Source organism: Lutra lutra, chromosome 9 (assembly GCF_902655055.1).
Source record: "Lutra lutra chromosome 9, mLutLut1.2, whole genome shotgun sequence".
Taxonomy (NCBI): domain Eukaryota; kingdom Metazoa; phylum Chordata; class Mammalia; order Carnivora; family Mustelidae; genus Lutra; species Lutra lutra.
Window position 1 is genome coordinate 21,958,640 of NC_062286.1, and position 22,535 is coordinate 21,981,174.

Here is a 22,535-nt window from a genome sequence, read left to right on the forward strand (position 1 = left end):
GGCTAGCATGGCTTCCCGTGGACTTTATTCCCTGGAGACTGGGAATTATTTGAATAAGTGGTAAGAAATAGGCTAAGGTTGTAGGAAGGGGACTGAAAGAAATGTCAGAAAAAAATAATGATACAGTTAACATTTGTTAATACTAAATGCAGAGCGCCTGGGTGGCTCAGTCGGTTAAGTGTCTGCCTTTGGCTCGGGTTGTGATCCCAGGGTCCTGGCATCGAGCCGCGCATCAGGCTCCCTGCTCAGCGGAGAGCCTGCTTCTCCCTCTCCCTCTGCCTGCTGCTCTGCCTACTTGTGCTCTCTCTAGCGCTCTCAAATAAATAAGTAAAATCTTTTTAAAAATTTGTTTAATACTTACTAAATGCAAGTCATTGTGCTAAGCATTTTACAGGCATGATGTCACTGAAGTGACACAATAACGTGTGTTATTAGTAGTATCACCCTGTGGCATTAGTAGTATCACCACCATTTGACAGAAAACTCGAGGTTGGGGAAGGCTTAGGGCTTGAGGGGCTCATGCACAGAACCAGGACTTTGCAGATTAAAAGGAGGTGCTAGTTTTGGCAGCTTTTTTCCTCCAAAATTACCCAGAAATATCTTTGTCATCGTGCTATTTTACAAGTAATATGCTCACTGTGAAGAATTAAAACAACACCGAAGTGTACAAAGTAAAATATAGAAGTCCTTCCCCACAATGTGCCTCTGCATAGGCTTTGACACACTTCTGCATTTTAAGAAGCCTGGTCTCACACACTATCATGCTCTTCTGTGGACGTCTGTGTGTGTGGGCATTACCATTTCAGAATGCCCGTGGGGAATTGGTGGGCCAGAAGTTATGAACACTTATATTTTGGTCACTCACTGAAATGTGCAAGTTGTGGTTTTATCTTAAACCATGGTATGCAGTGAAAGGTGACTGCAGTGCACATTGGCCCTCGTGTTGCTGATGGCACTTTAATGAGTACCATCTTAGAGAAAGCAATTTGTTAACATGTATCGGGAGACTTAAAAAAATGTTCCCACTTTCTGCCTCAGAATGATTCCACCTGTGGAAGTCTAACCCACGCAAATAAATAAATGAAAAAGTAATATTTAGCATTATGAGAGCCAAACTTTGGGCATAACTTAAATGTCTTTCAATAAGGGAATGGTTAAATAATAAATAGGAAAAAATGACAGCTTTTTTTTTTGTGGGAATACTATATGCTCATTAAAAATGGTAGTTCTGAAGACTCTAGTAACATGGTGAAAATGCTTAGAATGTAAAGTCCAATGAAAAAAAGTAGTTCACACAGTTACATGCCCATATGATTGTAATTGTGTAAAAGAAACCATAAAGAGATAGTAGCAGAATGATGTCAGTGGTTATATTACAGTGTTGGGATTAATGTGGTTTTTCTTTTTCACTCTTTCTGTAATGTGGTTTATTTTTGTAGCAAAAATTATATTTATTTAAAGGCTGGAAGATGGTTGGAAATTGTGAAAGAACTTTTCTTCCTTTCTTCTCTCTGGATTTTAGTTTCAGTTTCTGTAAGAAGCAGTTAGACTAGAAGGAGAGGACTGCTAACTCATCCCCGTTCTGATATTCTGTATTCTCTGATAGAAGCAGGTGGCTTTTTCTGTTACAGGTTCAGAGCCAAAAGTCAGTCTTCACAACTGAAAACGGATAGATCAGACAAGAACCTGTTTTATAACCGTTAGTTTAGGCTGTGCTTGCACATGTCAAAGTCTCCATGCCCATTGCAAGAAGAGAGTTGTTTGAATCTGTGTAGATGTGTCCTAAAGGTTCAGTGTTTTCATGGGGAGGAAGAAGAGCCCTGGACTTCACAGTCTTGAGACTGGATGTTGAGCAGTCACTTCCTGGCCCAACCCAACACTGCGGGGCTGTGTCTGGGACCAGCTCCCTCATTCCCCCTCCTAGGACCCAGGATGCCAGTGCTGTGTATGGCTCTCCCAGGGCCATATTGGCTCACTCCTCTGCAGTGCAGGGCCTGAGTGAAAACTGTTTCCCCTGCCTGGTAGAGAGCTCCTTTTAGACAAGAACTAGGTTTTTATCCCTAGTATCTAAACTGTAAGTGAATGAATGAGAGGGAGATAGAGTGAAGAAGGGCTATTATATGGGAGACCCAGGATTTCACTGAACCTTTGAAATAAGTGAGGCTAGCAGTCAGGGGAAGCATGTTGTGAGTTCATGGATCTGGAGTAGTGAGTGTGCCTGTCTGTGCATGTGGGGGAGGGGTGCGGGGGGGCGTGTTTGGAAAGGGGCAAGGCTGGAAGAATACCTCTCTGCTAGCACAGCCTTCGTCAGAGCCCCGAAAAGGGCTGAGTGGGCTCTGACTCAGCTCTATGACTCATTCTCTGCATTGCCGTCTCCACGCTCTGGGCACATCCTCTGGGCCATTTCAGCCCAGCCTTGAGTGGAGGAGGGCGAGATTGGGGCCAGCACCTCCGGATGACTCATCCTGCTGAGCTGGAAGGAAGGAGCCAAGGCCCCACTATCCTGTACCCCTATCACCACCCCTGCCTCTCCAAGGGTTCCCATGCAGTCCAGATCTCATGCATAGGTTATGATTGTTCTGCTAAGGCCCCCACCCAGGCACTGCCCACCCACCTCCTCACACCTTCCTGCTTAAACTGCCATAATTTCATCTGAGGTAAGCCTGTAAGGAGGCTTGAGGGCTCCTCCACACCACCCAGGTGCCGTTCTGTTCTTTACCTCTCACAAAACTTTCCAGTTTACAAGATAGTTTTACATCCCTTTTCTCAGTTTTGAGTCTGTCTGAGACTACAAAGCCTGGCAGGGTGGCAAATAGAAGCACTATGCAGGGAAGGACATGGGAAGTCAAAGAAGCGAAGGACATGGTAAAAGGATTAGTGGAGGGCACTGAGGGCTGGGTGGACAGAGGCAATTCGAGGAAGGGGCAGAGCTGGCAAGGGAACTGTGAGGCATGTGGGTGGACAGGAGGTTGGGGAGGAGGGACAGTGCTGACTGGTTTGTGACACAACAAGAAATACGGCTGTATGGGGGCAGAGACAGACAAGGTGTTTTGACTTAATCCTGAGACCAGTGGGAAAGCCTTGAGGTTTTGAAGCAGGGGCCCCTGGGTGTGGTGTAGCAGAGAGCAGGGCAGGCTGGGAGGCTGGCTGCAGTTCAGGTGAGAGCCGATGGTCTGACTGTGACAGCAGCTCTGGGGTGGTCTCGCCCCTGAGTTGGTTGTAGATGCAGGTTTTATGTTAAAAGGTCAGATCTCTCGATAGATGGTGACTAGAGCCAGGCGGTAGATGAGGTGGCTCAGGGAAGAGGGAGTAACACTGGGGACCCCAACACTTAAGAGCTGAGCAAAGGCAGGTACAGACCCTGCGACAGTACTCAGGAGGACGCCTGGTGTAATATTAGCGCACCTGCCAACCGGGGACCTCCATCCATGAGGACAAGACCCTGTAAAGGAGATTACTCCTGTCTCACAGAGGTTCACAGGTCAAATGACCCAGGGGGACCCCTGGTTCTTCCCTCTGTCATGTTCCTTCTCCTGCCATCCAATGCGGGGCTGCACGAGTCACCATCCAGGAAGTGAGGACACAGCCATCGTAGACAGCCAGGAAGTGGCCTCTCAGAAGAGTTCCAGAACAGACAGTGGGCTCTAGCTACAGGCTCTGGGAAGGCGCCGGATTCCCTAAGCTCTTTTAACCCTGGGGATTTCAGGGAGCATAAGGTTTCCAGATAAAATATGGGATGCCCAGTTGAATTTGAATTTCAGATAAATAACAAATAATTTTTAGGATAAGTATATGTCAAACATTCCATGGGAGGGGTGCCTGAGTGGCTTAGTCTGTTAAGCGTTGACTCTTGATTTCGGCTCAGGGTCGTGAGATCAAGCCCTGCATTGGGCTCTGTGCTCAGCGTGGAGTCTGCTCAAGATACTCTCTTTCCCCCTGCCCTGCCCCCTGCTCTCTCTCTCTCTCTCTAAAATAAATAAAATCCTTTAAAAAAAATTCCATGGGATATACTTATATTTTATTTTATTTTATTTTATTTTTTTTTAAAGATTTTATTTATTTATTTGACAGAGAGAAATCACAAGTAAGCAGAGAGGCAGGCAGAGAGAGAGGAGGAAGCAGGCTCCCCGCTGAGCAGAAAGCCCGATGTGGGGCTCGAACCCAGGACCTGGGATCATGACCTGAGCCGAAGGCAGCGGCTTAACCCACTGAGCCACCCAGGCGCCCCTATATACTTATATTTTAAAAGTATTTCATTCTTATCTGAAATTCAAGTCTAACTGGATGTCCGTCCTATTTTTTATTTGCTAAATTTGGCAACCGTTGGGAGTGCCTCACTGCCACTGCATCCCAGGGCCTTGGGGATTTTCCTGTCTGAGACCATGTTAAGAACAACCTCTCTGTCCCTCAGCCTGCCCTGGGGCTCAGGTCACCTGGAGAGACAAGCTCTGTCCCTGATAGCCTCCAGCTTCTGGCTCAGCCCAGCAGGCATCTAACCCAAGCTATGGTGGCCTTCTGTATGCTAGCGGCTCCCCACCTGGATGGACAGCCTGCTGCTTCTGCTAAATGAGGTGCCGGGGTTCGGTAGCATCTGCCAGGGTGTCAAATTCAGGCCCAAGAGGTGGCCCAGCAGGCCTGGGACTAGAGGACTGGAGGAAAAGGGACAGGTAAGCTCTGCCCTAGGTCTAGGGGATGAAGGTATTGGGGTCAGGGTTGGGGGGGAGGGTGTTTGTGTTTCAGAGGCCTACTGATAGAAAATGGCAGCACCACACCTGGTCTGGGCTTTATCAAGTTCAGGGGCTGTCACATGTCTGACCTCATTTGACCTTTACCCTGTCCTTGTCAAGTGAGCAAGGAGGGCATTTGCAGCCGCCTTCTCCTTTATAGATGAGCAAACTGGGGCTGAGAGGTTAAGTCTGCCCAGAGAGCTCAGGCTCTCTCCAGCACAGCGCAAAGTGATCTATGGGGCTGCTGCTCCAAGAAGGGTGGGAGTCGGCACTCTAGGTGAAGTTTCTGCATTTTCACAGTAGGGGGCAGGCCTGAGGCCTTACTTTAAAAACTAGGTGGGCAAGGCCGCAGCCCTACTGTGGCCATAGGCAAAAAAGGCAGGCTGGCCCCTCTCACTGAAGGAGAGGGTACTCTTCCAGGGTACATCTTATCTGTACCCCTTCCTGGGCATGGAGTGGGCAGTGCAGAGGACCTCCCTTGGGCCGGAGGATGGATTGCTAAGTGCTGTGAGTGAGGATGTGGGTCCGTCACAGCAGAGTGCAGTGAATGTTGAACCAAACTTTGAAGGAGGAAGACAGTGGTGTGTGGGGCTGAAATTGCGCATGTGAGGAGTTGTATGTATTTATTCCAGAAATATCTTCTGAGCATCCACTACATGCCAGACACCATTCTAGATCCTGGGGATACTAAAGGATAGAATAGATGTGCACACTTCTGTTGTCTCACACAGTGTTCTCTCTTGCTCGTGCACTGACTATCTTGACCGCAGCAAATTTAGCTCCCTTACCAGCTTCCAGAAAAAAATCCTTTTCTATCAAACATAGGGTGGGGGGCTCATTTTACTGAAGATTTCCTGGGACAGGGCAAGAAGCAATATGGCTCTTCTAATAGCCCCTCATTACGCAAATCCTTCTCCCGTGGCTCCCTATGGCCCTGCAGCTGTCCTGGGGGCACACCTCCCTCCTTCCACCTCCCGACCCAAGCTCCTAGTCTGGCCAGCCTTTCCCCTGCAGTTTTGCACAGACTCCAGTCTTGGGAGGGAAGGCTTTTGTCTCATTTCTTTCTCACTGTTCAGCCTTGAAGAACGTGGCCTCGATCTGCAGGGCCCCTGCTTTCTGATGTGGGGATGTTGTCTATATCCCATTTCCATTCCACTTCTCAGAATTATTCAAGGGTGAAATGAGCTCATATCTGAAAAGCCTTTTCCTCGGATCTCTAGCACTGTGGGTCAGGTCAACCAGAGACACCCTTGATGGCATCTTGTTCAATGTTAGATTAGCTAGGGGCAGACCAGGCCCCATGTTTTATAAACTCAGGAGATGATTTTCCTGTGGGAGTAAAGGTTCGCTTTTAAACTGGATGTAGTTTAGCACCTTTTTTCTCACTCTTGATAAAATAAAACAATAAACACACACTACCATCAAAAAACATTGACAGCCTGTGTTTCTGTGTTTGTGTTGTGTCTGTCACTAAACTGCAACGGTATTGTAGATTTGTAACAAAACGAGTTTTCACTCAGTGCTGGGGAGTATGATAAAAAGGAGGGCAGATTCCTCTACTGGGTCTTTTCAATCCTGCTTTCTCTTCCCTTTCTTCTTTTTTCTTTCTTTCTCCCTTGAAACAGAGGTGTTGACCCCTCTGTTAACATTGACTTTGGCCATGTCTGACAAGGCCAAGGCAAATAAACTGGGTTCTAAGAGTGCCGGTGCTCACTCTGCGAAGAATCCCACTGGGGAGCCTGGCAAATGCTCTCCTTCCTTCTGCTGTTGCTGGGGTTTTTGTCTGCTGCTCCGCCCTGCCCTCCCCTCAGAGGTCCCTTGTGATCCAGATCAACGAATGTGGTGCCTCTGGTGAGCAATGTGCCAGTAAGGAGAGCAAGGAAAGAGAAAAGGAAAGAAGAGAAAAGACAGGGAGCAATGAGAGACTTACCCAGATGCCTTGTGAGCTCAGGGACAAGGGTGAAAGACCCAGTGGTCATTTATACATTTTAATCAGAAGTTCAAGGGCGCCTTGGCTGGCTCAATCAGAAGAGTGTGTGTGACTCTTGAGCTTGGAGTTGTGAGTTTGAGCCCCACTTGGGGTGTAGAGATTACTTTAAAAAAAAAAAAAAAAAAGGTTGGTCTGTTGGCTGAAAGTAACAGGAACCATTCTAATTAGCTTGAGCCCCCAAGGGAAAGGTGTTGGCTCACATAAGCTGACTGTGGAGCAGAGAGGGAACAACTGGGTTCCGGGAGTGGACACCCTTGGGACTCACCTTCCCCTCTTGGGCCTTGGTTCATTCACAGCTCTCAGGGCTGTGCCAGAGAGAAGAGAGATCTTCCCACCAGCTTCAGGTAGAAAGTCTCAGCAAACAGCGACCTACCACTTTTTGGTCGTCAGATTTCAAAAATGTTAAACTTCGATGATCTCAACTATTGTTGAAGGGATGGGAAAATGGGGACCTCTTAATGCTCTGATACACTACTGGAGGGGGCGTAAGTTGTCCCAGCCACTTGGGAGGGAAATGTGGCACTATGTCCTAAGAGTTTAAATGTGGGCACTATTGAGCTGATGGTGCCACTTCTCAAAACTCGGATTAGTAAATCTCACACGTGCATAAAGAAATAAATGCAAGGATGTTATTTGAAATGTTATTTGTGGAACAAAATTGGGAAAACTTAAAATGTCCATCTTTAAACCACGGTATATTTTATACTCTGAAAATATGGAAACTGTTAAAAAAGAATGAAATATGTACTGACATAAACCCGTAAGACATCTTGGTAAATGAGAAAAGTAGTTTGCAGAATGAGGCATACAGTATGGTATCACTCAAGCATAAACAAAAATGAAAACAAAACCTCAAGATAATAATAGATATGTCTATGTGTATGTTTTTCATATGTATTTCACACTGTATTCAAATGCTTACAAATAAGTGATGAGGGACTAAGATTAGGGGTGGGAATGGAAGCAGACAGTCAGGGTTGACATTTTTCAATGATAACATTTCTGTATAATTTAGAATTAAAAGTGAAGAGGAAAAATGATGGAAGCATTCTGATTGGTTCAACATGGGCCATGTGACTATTCCTAGACCAATCAGTGGCCAGGGGTTCTGTGACGGGCCCCACCTGGGTTATGCCTTCGCCCCTGGAACCATACGCGTGTTTGGTAGCTCCTTCCATAATTACAGATTGTTGTGGGGAAGGAGCCGTCCCCTTAAAGAAGGGAGGTGCTGTTCTGGGCAGACAAAATGGTAAGTTTCTGTAGTGAAAGCATTTGGGCCAGCATCATCTGTATAGGTTTATGTATGTGTCATCGAAGGCGGAAATGCTTTGTTCACTATATTTCTATTACGCTGCGGGAGAAGAATCTGTACTGCTCACTGCTGTTATCTCCAGAATCCGTGAAAGTTCAGGGTATATAGTAGTTGCTGACTGAGCAGATATTAGTTGAATGAAGATACCACTATTATCATCTATGATTATTTTAATAGTAACCTACCAATGGACCAGCTGACAGAGGCAACTCCTCCCAGATGCTCTCAGTAGGGGCAGAGGGAAAAAGGAAGAGGAAGTCAGATCACCAGCTCAGAACTTCTAAGGCCAGGGAGTCACCAGGACACACACCTGGGACAGTTTGGCAAGGACCTGGCAGAGGCATGGGGTTGGACAGGGGCAGTGTCTGCAGCCTAGGCACTCATACTTCTCATGACTAAGCGGTGCTTCCTTTCCAGGCTCCTCACTTTGCAAATGCTCCCTTAGCCTGTGTTATAGCCTCACCAGCTGTGGAAGTAGGGCCACAGTGAAAGAGAAGGTGGTAAAATGGGCCAGGTTACCCAGGGTGGATGACCCTTAGGGGAGTCACCTAAGTCATCTGAATTCTTTCCTTATCTGCAGAGTGAGAATGATATCTTGAAGAATCTCTCCCTTAGCCAGTGGTGAACATGTACCCCCAATTATCCGTCGGTAAACATAGAGGCATCAGCTGAAACCCAGAGAGGGCTCATTTTTCTGAGGGAGCCCACCATGGAGAACGAAGTCAGAGTCCCAAGGATTGAGTCTTGGGGGGTGCCTACAGCAGGGAAGGAAGGGCTTGGAAAGGGCACAGTGAAGGAAGAACAGGTGGGTTCAGGGGAAGAACAGGAGCTTAAGATCAGGAAAGCTAATGATGCAGATGGTTCCAGGAAGAGGGACACCAGTAGTGTTAACACTCGTGCTGTTGGAAGGAGGCCTGTGGGACTCTGGGAAGAGTATGGTTCCAGAAAACTGGTGAGGCTGGAAGCCAGCCTGCAGAGGGGAAAGAAGAAAATGGCTTCTAGTTCTCTTCTTCCCACTTCCCAAGAAGACTGGGTAGTCCTTCCTCTCCCATCCTCTTCCTGGGTGCTGGCCTCTTCCTGGGGAAAGAGCTAGTCTGGCCCAGGTCTGTAGGCATGAAATGCTTAGCCCCAAGCCTCAGGGCTGACCCAGCCTTTGTCACCCCCTCTGCAAGGGGACTGGATCCTGCTGGGTCCTGCACTCACCACACCCCCTGTTCCCAATGGGCCGAGATCCTGCCTGGAAGGGACTGATCAGCTGGAACCTTTCTTCCAAGGCCTGGCCTTCCTGGGCCCAGTGGCAGATGAGCTGCCTTTGCCAGGTCCAGAATGTTTCTGCTCTACGAGCTCTGTGTCTTGGGCCATGTGGTTTTCCCTGCCAAGCAGGTATCCCCAAGCTCTGTGCCTCCTCTGCTGCAGAGTTCCCAGAATGCCCCTCACCTGAGCTTTTTTTCCAAGTGGAGAAATAGGATGTCTTCAGACAGAGAAAACATTAAAGTATTCTATAAACATCTATATAAATCTATAATTTTTAAGTGGTGTAATATAATATGCATGTGTTTTATATTTGGGGGTTGAGATTTTACCGTAGAGATACAATTTTGTATGCCGTCCCTTTTTTTTTTCACGTAGCACCAAATCAGAAGCATTTTTCCAGGTCATGGAGAAATGTGTGAAGGCATTTTAATTAAGACCAGGAGAGACCAGCTTGGAAATCATTGTATATTTGTAAGGAAAAGGAGGGAGTGTGAGTGGAGAGAGAGGCTCAAAGACGCAGGGTGACAGGTCAGCCAGGAGCCCAAGTTAGGGCCAGGAGGGAGGGCTAGAGGTGTCTTGGATGGGGAGGCAGACTGCCCCTGCTTTCACTCTCACTCCTGTATTAGCTCCAGTGACCCCCCCCCACCCCGCCCTCCCAGAGACCAGGCAGTGAGTCCACATTCTTTAGGTTCAGTGGACTTTCTGGTTGGAGAAACATGAGAATTTAAATTGTTGCCACTAGACAGATCTAGCTGCTGAACCTTTGAACCTTGAGCAGAGTTTGGCTTGGCCGAGTCTTTCATAAGAAACCAAGGGGGACTGGAGGTGTGCATGTCTGGTGGAGACTAGAAACCCGAGCCAGACAATTCACAAACTGAGCAGATTCCACGACACATTTTCACCATCTTTCCTTCACCCCCCAGTGCTCTTTCCCCTCATCAGCCCAGTCACCACTGGCCACCTTGACTCCCACAGCTGAGTTTCTGCACCAGCAAACACCGCCCTTTGCTGTGGTCATTACCTAGCATTTGATAAGTGTCATTCATTCAGTCAACAAATATTTATTGAGCATCTACTGTATGCCAGATACTATGCTATGCCAATGTTACAAGACATATCCTTGTCCTTAGGAGACTGCCATCTAACCAGCAGCTATCTCAGGGGGACCACAGAGAACATCACAACTTTTGTCTGGGTAATAGACCCCTCTGTGAACTGAAGACAGTTTTGTATACCTCCCCAGAAAAACACAACATGCACAGAAGTTTGCATGCACTTGAAGGTGGCACGAATTCCTTGGAAGCCCACTTATGATTTGAGCATCTGTGCTCCCCAAGTTGGAAATGCTTTATATAATTTAACCCTCTCATTCTGTAGATCAGGAAACTCAGACCTGAGAGAGAAATTACTTGTCCAGGGTCACACGGTAGGTTAGGGACGGAGTCAGTTCTTGCTGCCAGGACCACAGGCTCCCCAGGCACTGCCTCACCAGGCTTCCACCGCCTTCCCTTCTGGTTGAGAAAACCCGGCTGGAGAAGGGTCCTGAGCCACTTCCCTTTTCAGCTGTCACGTCTGGGGCTGCCCATCTAGAGGCCTCCTTTTCCACTACTCTTCTGCCCCCTCAGGGATGTAGGCAGTGGTCAAGAATTCCCTGAACAGTTGCTCCGGCCCTAACTACCCGATTGGTTCCTCCCAGACATCGGGGGAAATGTTCTGCAGAGAACAGGATGTGTTTTCCTGCAAAATCATTTGTCTCACAAGACGATTTGCATACTGGTAGGGACACAAATGTCATTCCCTGCCCATTTCCTCCCTAGAGAGAAGTGTTCCCATCACAGCTTTCCCCTCAAAGGACAAGCCCAGCCCAGTCCCAGGGGACAACTTCCTGATGGGAGGGAATCAGACATTAGTGAGGGCTCCTGGAAGTAAGGAGGCTCCTGTCTTTGCCTTCTCCTCCCCTGCACATCTTGGCTGCAGCTTTGGCAATGGCCTGCTCCTGTGATCCTCAGGGTCCTGGGCATCTACCTTGCTCTTACAGTATTTTCTTGGAGATAAATTACTGAAAATTCAGCCATGAGAAGGGAGGCTTGAGGTGATGTTATGTGAAGTATACTAGCAAATACTTAGTGCTTATAACATGCCGGACATGGCTCTAAGCAATCTAGTGTAAGTTCATGGGGTCCTCACAGTAAACCAGTGAGCTTGCTTCTACTACTTTTTCCATTGTCCACATGAGAAATAAGTTTCAGAGAGGTGAAGTAACTTGCCCAAGGTCACAAAGTGAGTACACAACACAGAATTTAAACAAGGCCAGTCTGCCTCCTAAGTTGGGACACTGTGTTATAAGAGGGAGAACTGGAAGGTTGGAGGTCTGTTCTAACCCTTGAAGGCTGTGTGGTAGTCTAGAAGCACTGGCATGGAGTTTGAGTTCCCTTATGATCTGGTCTCAGCCCCACGGCTCTCCCTCCCTGCCTTCTACCACCATGATCCACTGCCTGAACAGTCCACTGAACATGGCCCAGGTCCACACATACCGTTTTCTCTACCCAGACACCGCTTCCCCATTTCTCTTTCTGAAATGTCTCTTTTTCTACGGAGAACCTCTGAAAAATCCTTCCAACATCTGTAGACTGAGTCAGATGAAACTGTCTCCTTTTTTTTTTTTAAGTGTGGTGCTCATCAGTTTGCCTTCTGATTATTTACTAGTAAGTCTCTTTTGCACCTGGATTTCACTCCTAAGGGCAGATGTCTGTCTTATTCATTTCAGAATCCTCACCACTGTATCCAGCACACCTGATACATGGTAAATACTCAGCAGAGGTCTGTTATATGCAGTGAACAAAGTATGTTACAAAATAATACGCATAGTATGCTAAATACTGTATTATATTTACTCTAAATATATCACCACCTGATCAATCCCAAATGTTAATGATTTTCACAGAATTTGGGGGTTACAGGTGATTTTTATTTCTTTGCATATCTGCGTTTTCCAGAATTTCCATAATGATCATGTATTACATAATGAGCATGTATTACATGCTGCTGTGAACATTGGTATACAAGTTTTTGTGTGGACACATGTTTTCATTTCTCTTGGGCATATACCTAGGAGTGGAATTGCTAACTGTATGCTTAACTGTTAGAGGAATAATAATGTAATTATTACTTTATTTTTTTGTTTTTGGGGTTTTTTTTAAAGATTTATTTACTTACTTGATGGGCACCTGGGTGGCTCAGTTGGTTAAGTGACTGCCTTCTGCTCAGGTCATGATCCTGGAGTCCCAGGATTGAGTCCCACATCAGGCTCCCTGCTCAGCTGGGAGTCTGCTTCTGCCTCTGACCTCTCTCCTCTCATGCTCTCTCTCTTTCTCTCTTTCTCTCCCAAATAAATAAATATAATATTTTTTTAAAAAGATTTATTTACTTATTTGAGAGACACAGAAAGAGAGAGAGGACGGGGGTGGAGTAGGGTGGGAAGAAGCAGGGGGAGAGGGAGAGAGGAAATCAAGCAGACTCATGCTGAGTGAGAACCCCACGCAGGGCTCGATCTCGATCCCATGACCCATGAGATCATGACCTGAGCCAAAACCAAGAGTCCAACACTTAACCAACTATACCACCCAGGTGCCCCTATAATTATTATTTCTGAACCTTATGAGACTTTTTTCCCCATTTTTTTCCATAAATTTCAGTAATCAAATTTAGGAAATTTAGCCCCAATATAATATTACTATCTATGATATAGTCCCTATTTACATTTTGCCAATGATGTCCTTTCCGGCAGTTTTCCCCCGATCTGGGTGTAGTCCAGGGTCACTCTCTGCGTTCAGTGGTCACTCTCTTTAGTCTCCTTTAGTCCTGAACAGTCCCTCGGCCCTGTTATCTTTCTGTTTCTCTGTAAAGAGCCCTCAGTTTAGTTGTATCTGATGTTTGGTGGATGAGTTTCCACTCTGTTTGGTAGGCACTGAGGTCAATTCGCGTAGCTGCAGAAGGGAGGAGACGTGGCTGGGCACACATCTGCCCCTTCCAGTCAGACCCGGATGCAGGGAGGGGGAACCCTATGGAAAATTCCTCCCCTGGAGGATCTGCTGGGAAGTGCCATGGGAAAGAAAAGAGGCTTTGTGGGGGTTTCTTCTTGGGCCTTCCCTAGAGCAGCTGAGAGAGTGAGGGATGTGTCTCTGGACCATGTGCTTCCTCATGGCTTCTCCTAGGGCTCCTGAGGGCTGACCAGCCTGAGCCCAGCCTGGGAAAGACTGCAGTGAGGGATACCGGCATGTCCGGGAAAGGGCAGAGGGGGGAGACCAGCAGGCTCAGTGCTAGGAAGGACCTGCCCCTTCTGGGAAGGACCCTGATGCAAGTGCCCACCCCCTTTTCTGCCCCCTCAGCCTCGCCCTGCTCTCCTGCTTCCGGCAGCCCCAGCTTAATTCTTTGGAAGTCTCTGGGGGAGGAGATTGTGGCCTGATTCTAATCAGAGCACGAGATAGAGATTGGGAGCTGGAAGGCAGTTTGCTTCACTTGGCTCTGAGCCTACTTGCTCCACAAGGACTCCCAGGCGAAAGCCCCACCAACCTTTGCAAGAGGCCCTTTTGGAGCTCTGTCGACATTATTGAGAAGAGCAAAAACTTCAGTCCTACCCCACAGCCGCCAAGCAAAATTCTACCTGAGGCAGCCCTGGCTCTTTATTTGTTTTTAGTTCATTCATTCATTCACTCATTCATTCATTTTGTGCTTGAAGATCCCTGTTCCTCATCCTTCCCTCTCCCTCTTGGGAAAGAGGCTTGGTGGGGCTATCAGGTGGCAGATCTGCGCCCAGCCTGTTTCTGTTGAGAACATCTGTTGTCCCCCAGCCACCGCCCCCCATGGCCTTGCGTTCAGGCCACCCCAGGGCCTAACTAACCCCAGCTCAGTTTACAATGTGGGTGACAGACTAGGGGAAAGGCAGAGCCTTAGGGAGGAAGAAAGGAGTAAAACAGGAAGAGGAGGGAGGAGTTAGTGTGTCAGTGTGTCAGGAGACCCGTAGGAATGTCATTGTCATCTGAGTCGACCCTCAGCCTACAGACACGCTCCGTCCTGTCCTCATAGGCTTTTGAAAACTGAAAAAGTCCACATGAAAATCCAGATTTCTGATTTTTCTGACAAATAAAAAGCTCTTACCCCTGAGCCTATGTTCCATGTGGCAGCCATGGTTGAATCAGGAGAGCTTTTGAGGGAAGTTCTCGTCACTAGTTCCATTACCTCCCTGTTTCCCAAGAACACCTGTGATCTCATTCAGGCCACCTCAACCCCCTGTGAAGAACATTAACCCCATTTGTACATGAAAAAAGCAAGGGGAGAGGTCAATAGCCCATGGCCCAAGGTCATAGCCAGGGAGGAACAGAAAGAACTGGGAGTCTCACCCAGTTTTTTCCTGACCAGAGAGCTGGTACTCCCAGCAGTTGGATGGACTGCAGATGTATATGGCAAATGAAAATCTGGCCACCCAGCTCTGGGGCCTCCTAGGCCCCTGCAGAGTCCTGAGCGTGGCTAAAGAGCTCTCGGCTGAGGCTCTGGAGAGGCAACGCTTTACCAGAGTGGTTGGTCAGTGGTCCCACAACAAACATGGACAGGTGAGAGGCCCAAGGAACCTTGGCATGGGGGCACTGACCTCTCTCTGGTCAGTCTGAGTGGTTGCCCTTTCCGCCTTCTCTCTCTCGTCTGGAAGCAGACTCCCTTTGGCGGCATTTTGCTGCACTTGGGCCTTTTCGGCCACACATGGCATGTCCTGATGGCTCCACAGTGCCAGAACCACCAGAGTCTGTAAATCACAGCCCAGTCCAGTCCATTCAGGCTTCCTCCACCAAAGCACTCTTTCTGGTCCATTGTACCTTCTCCTCCTGGAAAGGCTGGCTGCCTCTTTTCTTTGGATGGGTTTGACCAGTACTCCCTAGCAGTTTCTAGGAATGAATGGAAGGGCAGTCCCTCAGGGTCACAGGGTGTCAGAGGAGGCAGGTAACTGCTAATAAGAAGAGTTCAGCTATGTGTGGCACTCCACAGTTTATAAAAAACCCTTTCACGTCCATGTGTATTATTTCGTTCTCATAATTTTACGAGCCAGACAGAGCAGAATTGGCAAATATGCTCATCTAAGGAAAAGGCACAGAAGATTGAGTTTATCTTCTCAATCCTGCTACTTATCTTGGGCAAGTTCACTTCATCTTTTAAAAAAGCTAAAGCTTTTATTTCCTCATTGCTTAAAAAAGATAATAATCTCTCAGGCAGGGCTACGCTGCTTTGTAACTCTAGGGAGCGCTATTCACACTGACTACCAAGTGATGGGTCCCCTTGCAGTTGTTCCAGGCGTGGAACCCCTCATATGCATGTTGTGAAGATTAAGGGACATGATTTATGCACAGGGCCTGGGCGACAGTAGTTGATTAACAAATGCTTGTCAAGTGAATGAACTGCTCACTCAGTCATGATGGCTTTTGAGAGGCGCTCACAGGAAGAAGGAAGTAGTCCTGGCTCCCTGTGGCTGGTGTTGCATTTCCTGCCCATTTTTCTGTGACTCTTGCCAAGTTGCCCTTTGTCCCAGGCCTGTGGGCTCCCAGCCGGCTGGAGGCACAGACTTATCTATGGGGCCTGGAGAGCTGGGCCTGGGCCGGGTAATGACCAGCCTTCCGCTCACTTGAAGTTTCCGTTGGGGGGCTGGAAGCCACAGCATCCAGATGGCTAATTGCTTTGTGCCTGTTTCTGCAAATCACAGTGATTCACTGTCCCTGCTGAAAACATGCTCTCTTTTCAAAGATTTAATGGTTTCCAAAATTAATTTAGCCTCATCTGTTATCCCCCTGCCCTTCTGCACTGTCCCCTCCTCCCAACACCATCCTCCACCCCAGGATGGAGCTTTCTGCTCCAGAAAGCTGACTTTCACTCTGTAGGGTATAGTAGGAAGGGTTGGGGAGCACAGAACACTTTCCAGCGTCACCTGAGCAAATGCTGAGTTTGGAGCTTTTGGGTAGAAGCCCAGGAGGGAAGGACTGGGGTGAGGGGGTACTTCTCTCACCCTCCTACATGCTTCTGGCTACCCAGCCCAGGTCTGACTGACACTCCAGGATCAGGAACTCCAGGAAGCTCCCATTTGCACTGCTTTGCTTATAAAATTCCCAGACATCATCTGTTTTCTACATGTGAGAGACACTGTTTATTTTAGATAGCTCATTGTGGGTCCTTGAGACCTTGAGGCCAGAGCCTTGGCTAAGAGACCAGAAGTTTAGGGAGTTCACCTCCATCTGATTCTGACTTGTTTCTTGACTGTCTTTCAGCCTTTGTTCTCCAGTAATATAAAGGTAATGTAATTCCTACCTCTGCCCACTATTCATTTATTTTTTTATTAAAACATTTTTTTTAGATTTATTTATTTTAGTTGGGGAGAGGGAGAATCTTAAGTAGGGTCCCCACTGAGCAGAGCCCGATGCAGGGCTGGATCCCACAACCATGAGATCATGACCTGAGCCGAAATCAGTAGTCAGATGCTTAACTGACTGAGCCACCCACTGAGCCCCACTATGCATTTATATAATAAACATTGAGCCTTTCAATATTTTAGGCATGTGCTAGGGATTGAGGGTACAGCGGTTAAAAAACACGATAATCCTGGCCTTTCACAGGAACTCAGCTCACAAGCTAGAGTGGAGAAAGGAAGGCCCGAGGCCAGCAGGTGAACACACACTGTGTTAGGGAATGTCAGGCATCTGAGGAAGCACCTAGGCTGGCAGAGCCAGAAAGGCTCCCTGGAGGAGGTGATGCCTGAGCCATTTAGGAGCCAAATCCTAAATGATTAGAAAGAATCATCTTGAAGAAGAAAGAGGAGGAGAAGGAAAAGGAAAGGAAAAGATGAACAGTATTCTGGGTAGAGGAAATAACATATGCAAAAGCCCCGAGGCAAGGGAAACCATGGTGCATACTAAGGATCTTTATGGATTTGTAAAATTCTCTCTGTAACTTTTTGATTTTGTTTTATCTATTTCAAGGCTGTATTAAATACATTGAGATTCCTAGTTAGTATATCTTCCTGGTGAATTGTTCCTTTTATCAGTATGAAATGTCCCACTTTGACACTTACAATACTTTTTACCTTAAATTCTGTTTTATTTTGCCCATCAGTAAAGGACTAGTTGAATCATTTGTGGTATATCTACACAACGGAGTACTCTGCAGTTGTGAAAAAGAATGAGTGACATCTCCATATGCTTCTATGGAGTGATTTCTAGCTTATATCGTTAAGATGAAATAGTAGAGTGGAGGAAACATATATTGTATGCTACTGTTTATCTAAAAAAATTACTTATCTGTGTATGTGTTGTCTATATACTAAAAAGCAGAGTAAACCATAACACAAAAAAACAAGGAATAAAATGGTTCTCTCTGGGAGAGAGGCTGAGTACAGGGGTCATTGATAAAAGATAGACTTCTTTGGGCTTTTTGCTTGTTTCTTTGTTTTGTTTTTTAAAGTTTTTATTTTTTAATTTTTAAGTAATCTCTATACCCAATGCGGGACTTGAACTCACAACTCAGTGATGAAGAGCTGCATGCTCTACTGACTAAGCCAGCCAGGCACCCGAAGCTAGACTTCTTTGAATAGGTGGTGGTATGGACTTGACTTTGGAGCCATGTAAATATTTACACAATTACAAAACAATTAAATTTAAAGAGAAGAAAGCAATTTTTGTTTAAGATTTTATTTATTCACTTGACAGACAGAGATCACAAGTAGACAGAGAGGCAGGCAGAGAGAGAGGAGGAATCAGGCTCCCCGTCGAGCAGAGAGTCTGACACGGGGCTTGATCCCAGGACCCTGGGATCATGACCCAAGCCAAAGGCAGAGGCTTTAACCCACTGAGCCACCCAGGCACCCCGTGGAAAGCAAATTTTTAAGACGGAAATGATACCATGTATCAAATTGGTGGCAAAACTCAGGGAATTGTTTTAATAGACTTTAAAACATAATAATTTGAGGATGTGACTATAGACTACAGATTTTGGTAATCCTTGTTAGTAATATTATTAATATTATTCTGGAACTATTATATGTAGGTAAGATGAAACAAATAAACAATTATGTTAACATCATTAGCTCCAAGATTTCCAGGTAAGAGAAAAGATAGACACAAATATAAAAGTAAAATAAATTAAGCAAAAATTCAAAATTTGAATTGGAAATATAAGTGTGGACTTACAATGAGTTTATTAATTTACTTATTTTTAAAAAGATTTAATTTTTAAAGTAATCTCTACACCTAGTGTGGGGCTCAGACTCAAAAACCCCATGCTCAAGAGTCACATGCTCTACCAACTGAGCCATCCAGGCATCCCTGGACTTACAATCAATCTAAAATAATCTCCTAGTGGGGTCAACTGAGCAGTCCTTTCAAACAATAACCAACCCAGTGACAGTGAGCACCTCTAACTCCCAGACTGTGATTTCTAAATACCACATATTACTAAGACCAGGGCTCCTAAGGGGAAATGGCTGATTATAGGATAGGATAATGTGCTGTGTAGAAGAATCAAACCAGATAGAAGGAAGCTGTCAAATACTATTAGGGTCTTGTCAAAAGAACAGCAGCATCAACTTGAAGAGGCTCCCACTGGCCAAAGATGGGATAGTTTAGGTGTCAATAACAATGATAACTTCACTGGATTAAAACACAGACAATACCTTAAAGCCTGAGTTAATATTATTATCAAAAAAATAGTCACCTTTGGAGGATGCTAGGAAAACAGCTCATAATTCTGAAAACTGGTAAAAGGAAAAGATGAAGCATTTAACCTCCCTCCTATATGAACTGTATCTCAGGGTGACCAAAAGGCTGATGAAGTGTTCCAGCTGATAAATAAAAAAGGAGTAACAGATTTTGAATATCATTTTGTAAAGTAGTAATGATAGATTTAGCAATAGCCATTATCAATGGCCAATAAAATCACAGAGAGAGACATCCAAAAATAATGTGAGTCCTGATGGAAGTATGCAACACAATCTAGTAAGTATTCTTGCCAAGAGCTGAACCCGAATCAAATAAAAATGACACATATTTACCAATTCACTGGACATACAGGGTATAAAGAAAGATGTATACACTAGTGGTAAACAACAAAAATTCACCTGAGTAAGTTTGAAGTTAGCTTTATTAAGTGATTCATGAGTTGGGCAGCATTCCATTTAGCAAACAGAGGAGAGCTTCCAGGAGTTGTACAAAATGGAAGGGTTTTATAGGAAGGGTCATAGGGCAAGCAGTTATTAGCAAAAGAAAAGAAAGGATTGTTTCAGGCAATATCACCTTCCTTTAGAGGGAAGGGCTGGGGGGTCTTATCTTGCAGATTACATCATCTTCCTTTGGAGGATGGAGAGGGCCCATGTGACAGATTACCCTGTTGGTGAAGACCAGAAAAATTCCAGATTGGTTTAAAATTCCACTGCTGGGGATGCCTGGGTGGCTCAGTGGGTTAAGCCGCTGCCTTCGGCTCGGGTCATGATCTCGGAGTCCTGGGATCGAGTCCCGCATCGGGCTCTCTGCTCAGCGGGGAGCCTGCTTCCTCCTGTCTCTCTGCCTGCCTCTCTGCCTGCTTGTGATCTCTCTCTGTCAAATAAATAAAAATCTTAAAAAAAATAAATAAAAAAAAAATAAAATTCCACTGCTGGAGACTGGTGGGGGGGGGCCTCATTCGGTTAAGTGTCTGCCCTCAGTTCAGGTTAAGGTCCCAGGGTTCTGTGATAGAGCACTGCTCCCCGAGGAGTCTGCCTCTGCCTCTCCCCTCTGCCCATGCTCTCGCGCTCTCGCTCTCTCTTAAATAAATAAATAAAATCTGAAAAAATGAAAAATTTCACTGCTGGAGAGGTTGAAACTGCAATTAAGTCTTGGTTTGCTGCCTTGGGGGCGAGTTACTTTGGATCTGTGGTTTTCTTTTATAACACTACAAAAGACGATCAGCAAAATCCAGACCATGGGAAATTCTATTAAAAAATGGCTTAGTGGGTTAAGCCGCTGCCTTCGGCTCGGGTCATGATCTCAGGGTCCTGGGATCGAGTCCCGCATCGGGTTCTCTGCTCGGCGGAGATCCTGCTTCCCTCTCTCTCTCTCTGCCTGCCTCTCTATCTACTTGTGATATCTCTCTGTCAAATAAATAAATAAAATCTTAAAAAAAAAATGACAGTTTCACATATACATATAATATTAAAAATCTATTTTAAGATATATATTTAATAATATATATTTAATGTATACAAAGTATATAAATATATAATAAAGAATAAAAAGGGAGGGACCCTGCAAATTAAATGAGACTTAAAAGATATATTAAGTAAATGCAAGTTGATATTTAAAAAATAATTTTAAGAACCTTTAAGTGTGATACCATAGCTAAGAAGTGGAAGCAACACAAACATCCATCAATGGATGAATGGTTGACTAAAATACCATATACACATACAATGGAGTTATTCAGCCTTAAAAAGGAAGGAAATCCTGTCACATGCTACATGGATGAATCTTGAGGACATTATTTTAAGTCAAATAAACCAGTTTTAAAAGACAAATACTGTATGATTCCACTTGGATGAAGTATCTAAGGTAATCAAATTCATAGAAACAGAATGTGGACTGATAGTTACTAGGGCCTAAAGGTGGGGGTAGGGCAGGAAGTGGAGGTGTTTAATGAGTATCGAGTTTCAGTTTTGCAAGATGAAAAAGTTTTGGAGATCTGTTTCATAACAATGTGAATATACATAACACTACTGAACTGTATGCTTAAAAATGGTTAAGATGGTAAATTTTAAGTTATGTATTTTTTTACCACAATTTAAAAAAATAGGTTCAAGGCAAAAAAAAAATTTAAGTGTGATAATGACATTGTGGTTATTTTTAAAGAGAGTCTCTTAGCTGTTAGAGACACATACTGAAATATTCACAGTTTAAATGATAAGAGATCTTGGACTTGCTTCAAAATGATCCAAGACAAAGATGGGGGAGTGGGTGGGGATATAGTTGAGAGAACATTCCCTAATTATTGAAGTAGAATAATGGGTATATGGAGTTTCATTATACTATTTTCTTTATTTTTCTATGTTAGAAAATTTATATAAGGTGTTAGCTTTTCTGTGTGGACAATTCTCCAAATCTCGTTACCAAAATTTAGGGAACTACTCACTCTCAGGTGCTGGATGGTGGCTCAAAGTTCATTTCACATCTCAAACTGTCACCGTTTCTTTCAGTACAGGTTGGTGGCTCTTTTGAGAATGTCATTATCTCCAAAACTTTGTCTTTTTTTTTTTTTTAACTTTTTGATTTTAGGGAGCTCTGTATGTCTATAGCTGTTCCCATAATTCTTTTGGAGAATTTCCTCTTTCTAGACTTCATTGCAAGTATTTTGATTAACCAGCTTCTGTGGAATCCTGTTTATACTCTCTTCTTTGTCCAACTGAAAGGATGTACTGGGGGCTTATTTTCTTTAGAATCGGTTGTTGGTTTGTGGGTTGTTTTTTTTTAACCTTTTCTTTCAAATAAGTTAGTTGCTTTAGTGCTGTTTTTTCCTTTCTAATTCTAAATAACTCAAGGGGAGAGGTTTTGGTATTTATCGCTTATTTCCAATATGCTATGGGCCCATGGGAGGGTCTCAGGAAAAACATGCTGGTGAACTAATGACCGATAAATGAAAACCATTTTACCCTTAGATTATGAATTTACTTTTAAAATTAAAATGCCCTCGTAGTTAGCTCAGTACTCAGTGAGGTGGGGGAAGACCCCTTAACCCAAGTCTAAGTTTGCGTGGCAATTGGTGGAACAAAGTGGGTGGGGGTGGTAGGGAGGTGACTGTGAAAACATGCAGCTCTTGGTGATAGTCACATCCAAATCCATGGCTTTTGGCTCCTACTGCTAAGCCCAAAGATACCAAGTTTGATACCTCCTGGCCCACCTTCCATGTTAGGATTTCATCCACCCACTCATCTCTCTGGGTGCTGGTTTATGCAGAGACTTCCTACGTGAATAGGTGGTTTGGGTCTCTGCAGCTTCTCCTACTGCCTTGCCTGTGTTCATGCATGCCCTCTCTACAGGTCTGCATCAGTTATCAGCATTGCTTCCAGTGTCCTGATGCTTCCAGTCCCCATGCACTCTGGCACTGTGGAACAGGAAGCAGAACAAGCAGAGCAGACCAGACCATTAACTGGTGTGATGGGGTCTTCACCTTTCTCATATTCTGTCTTGGCCTGTCAGGA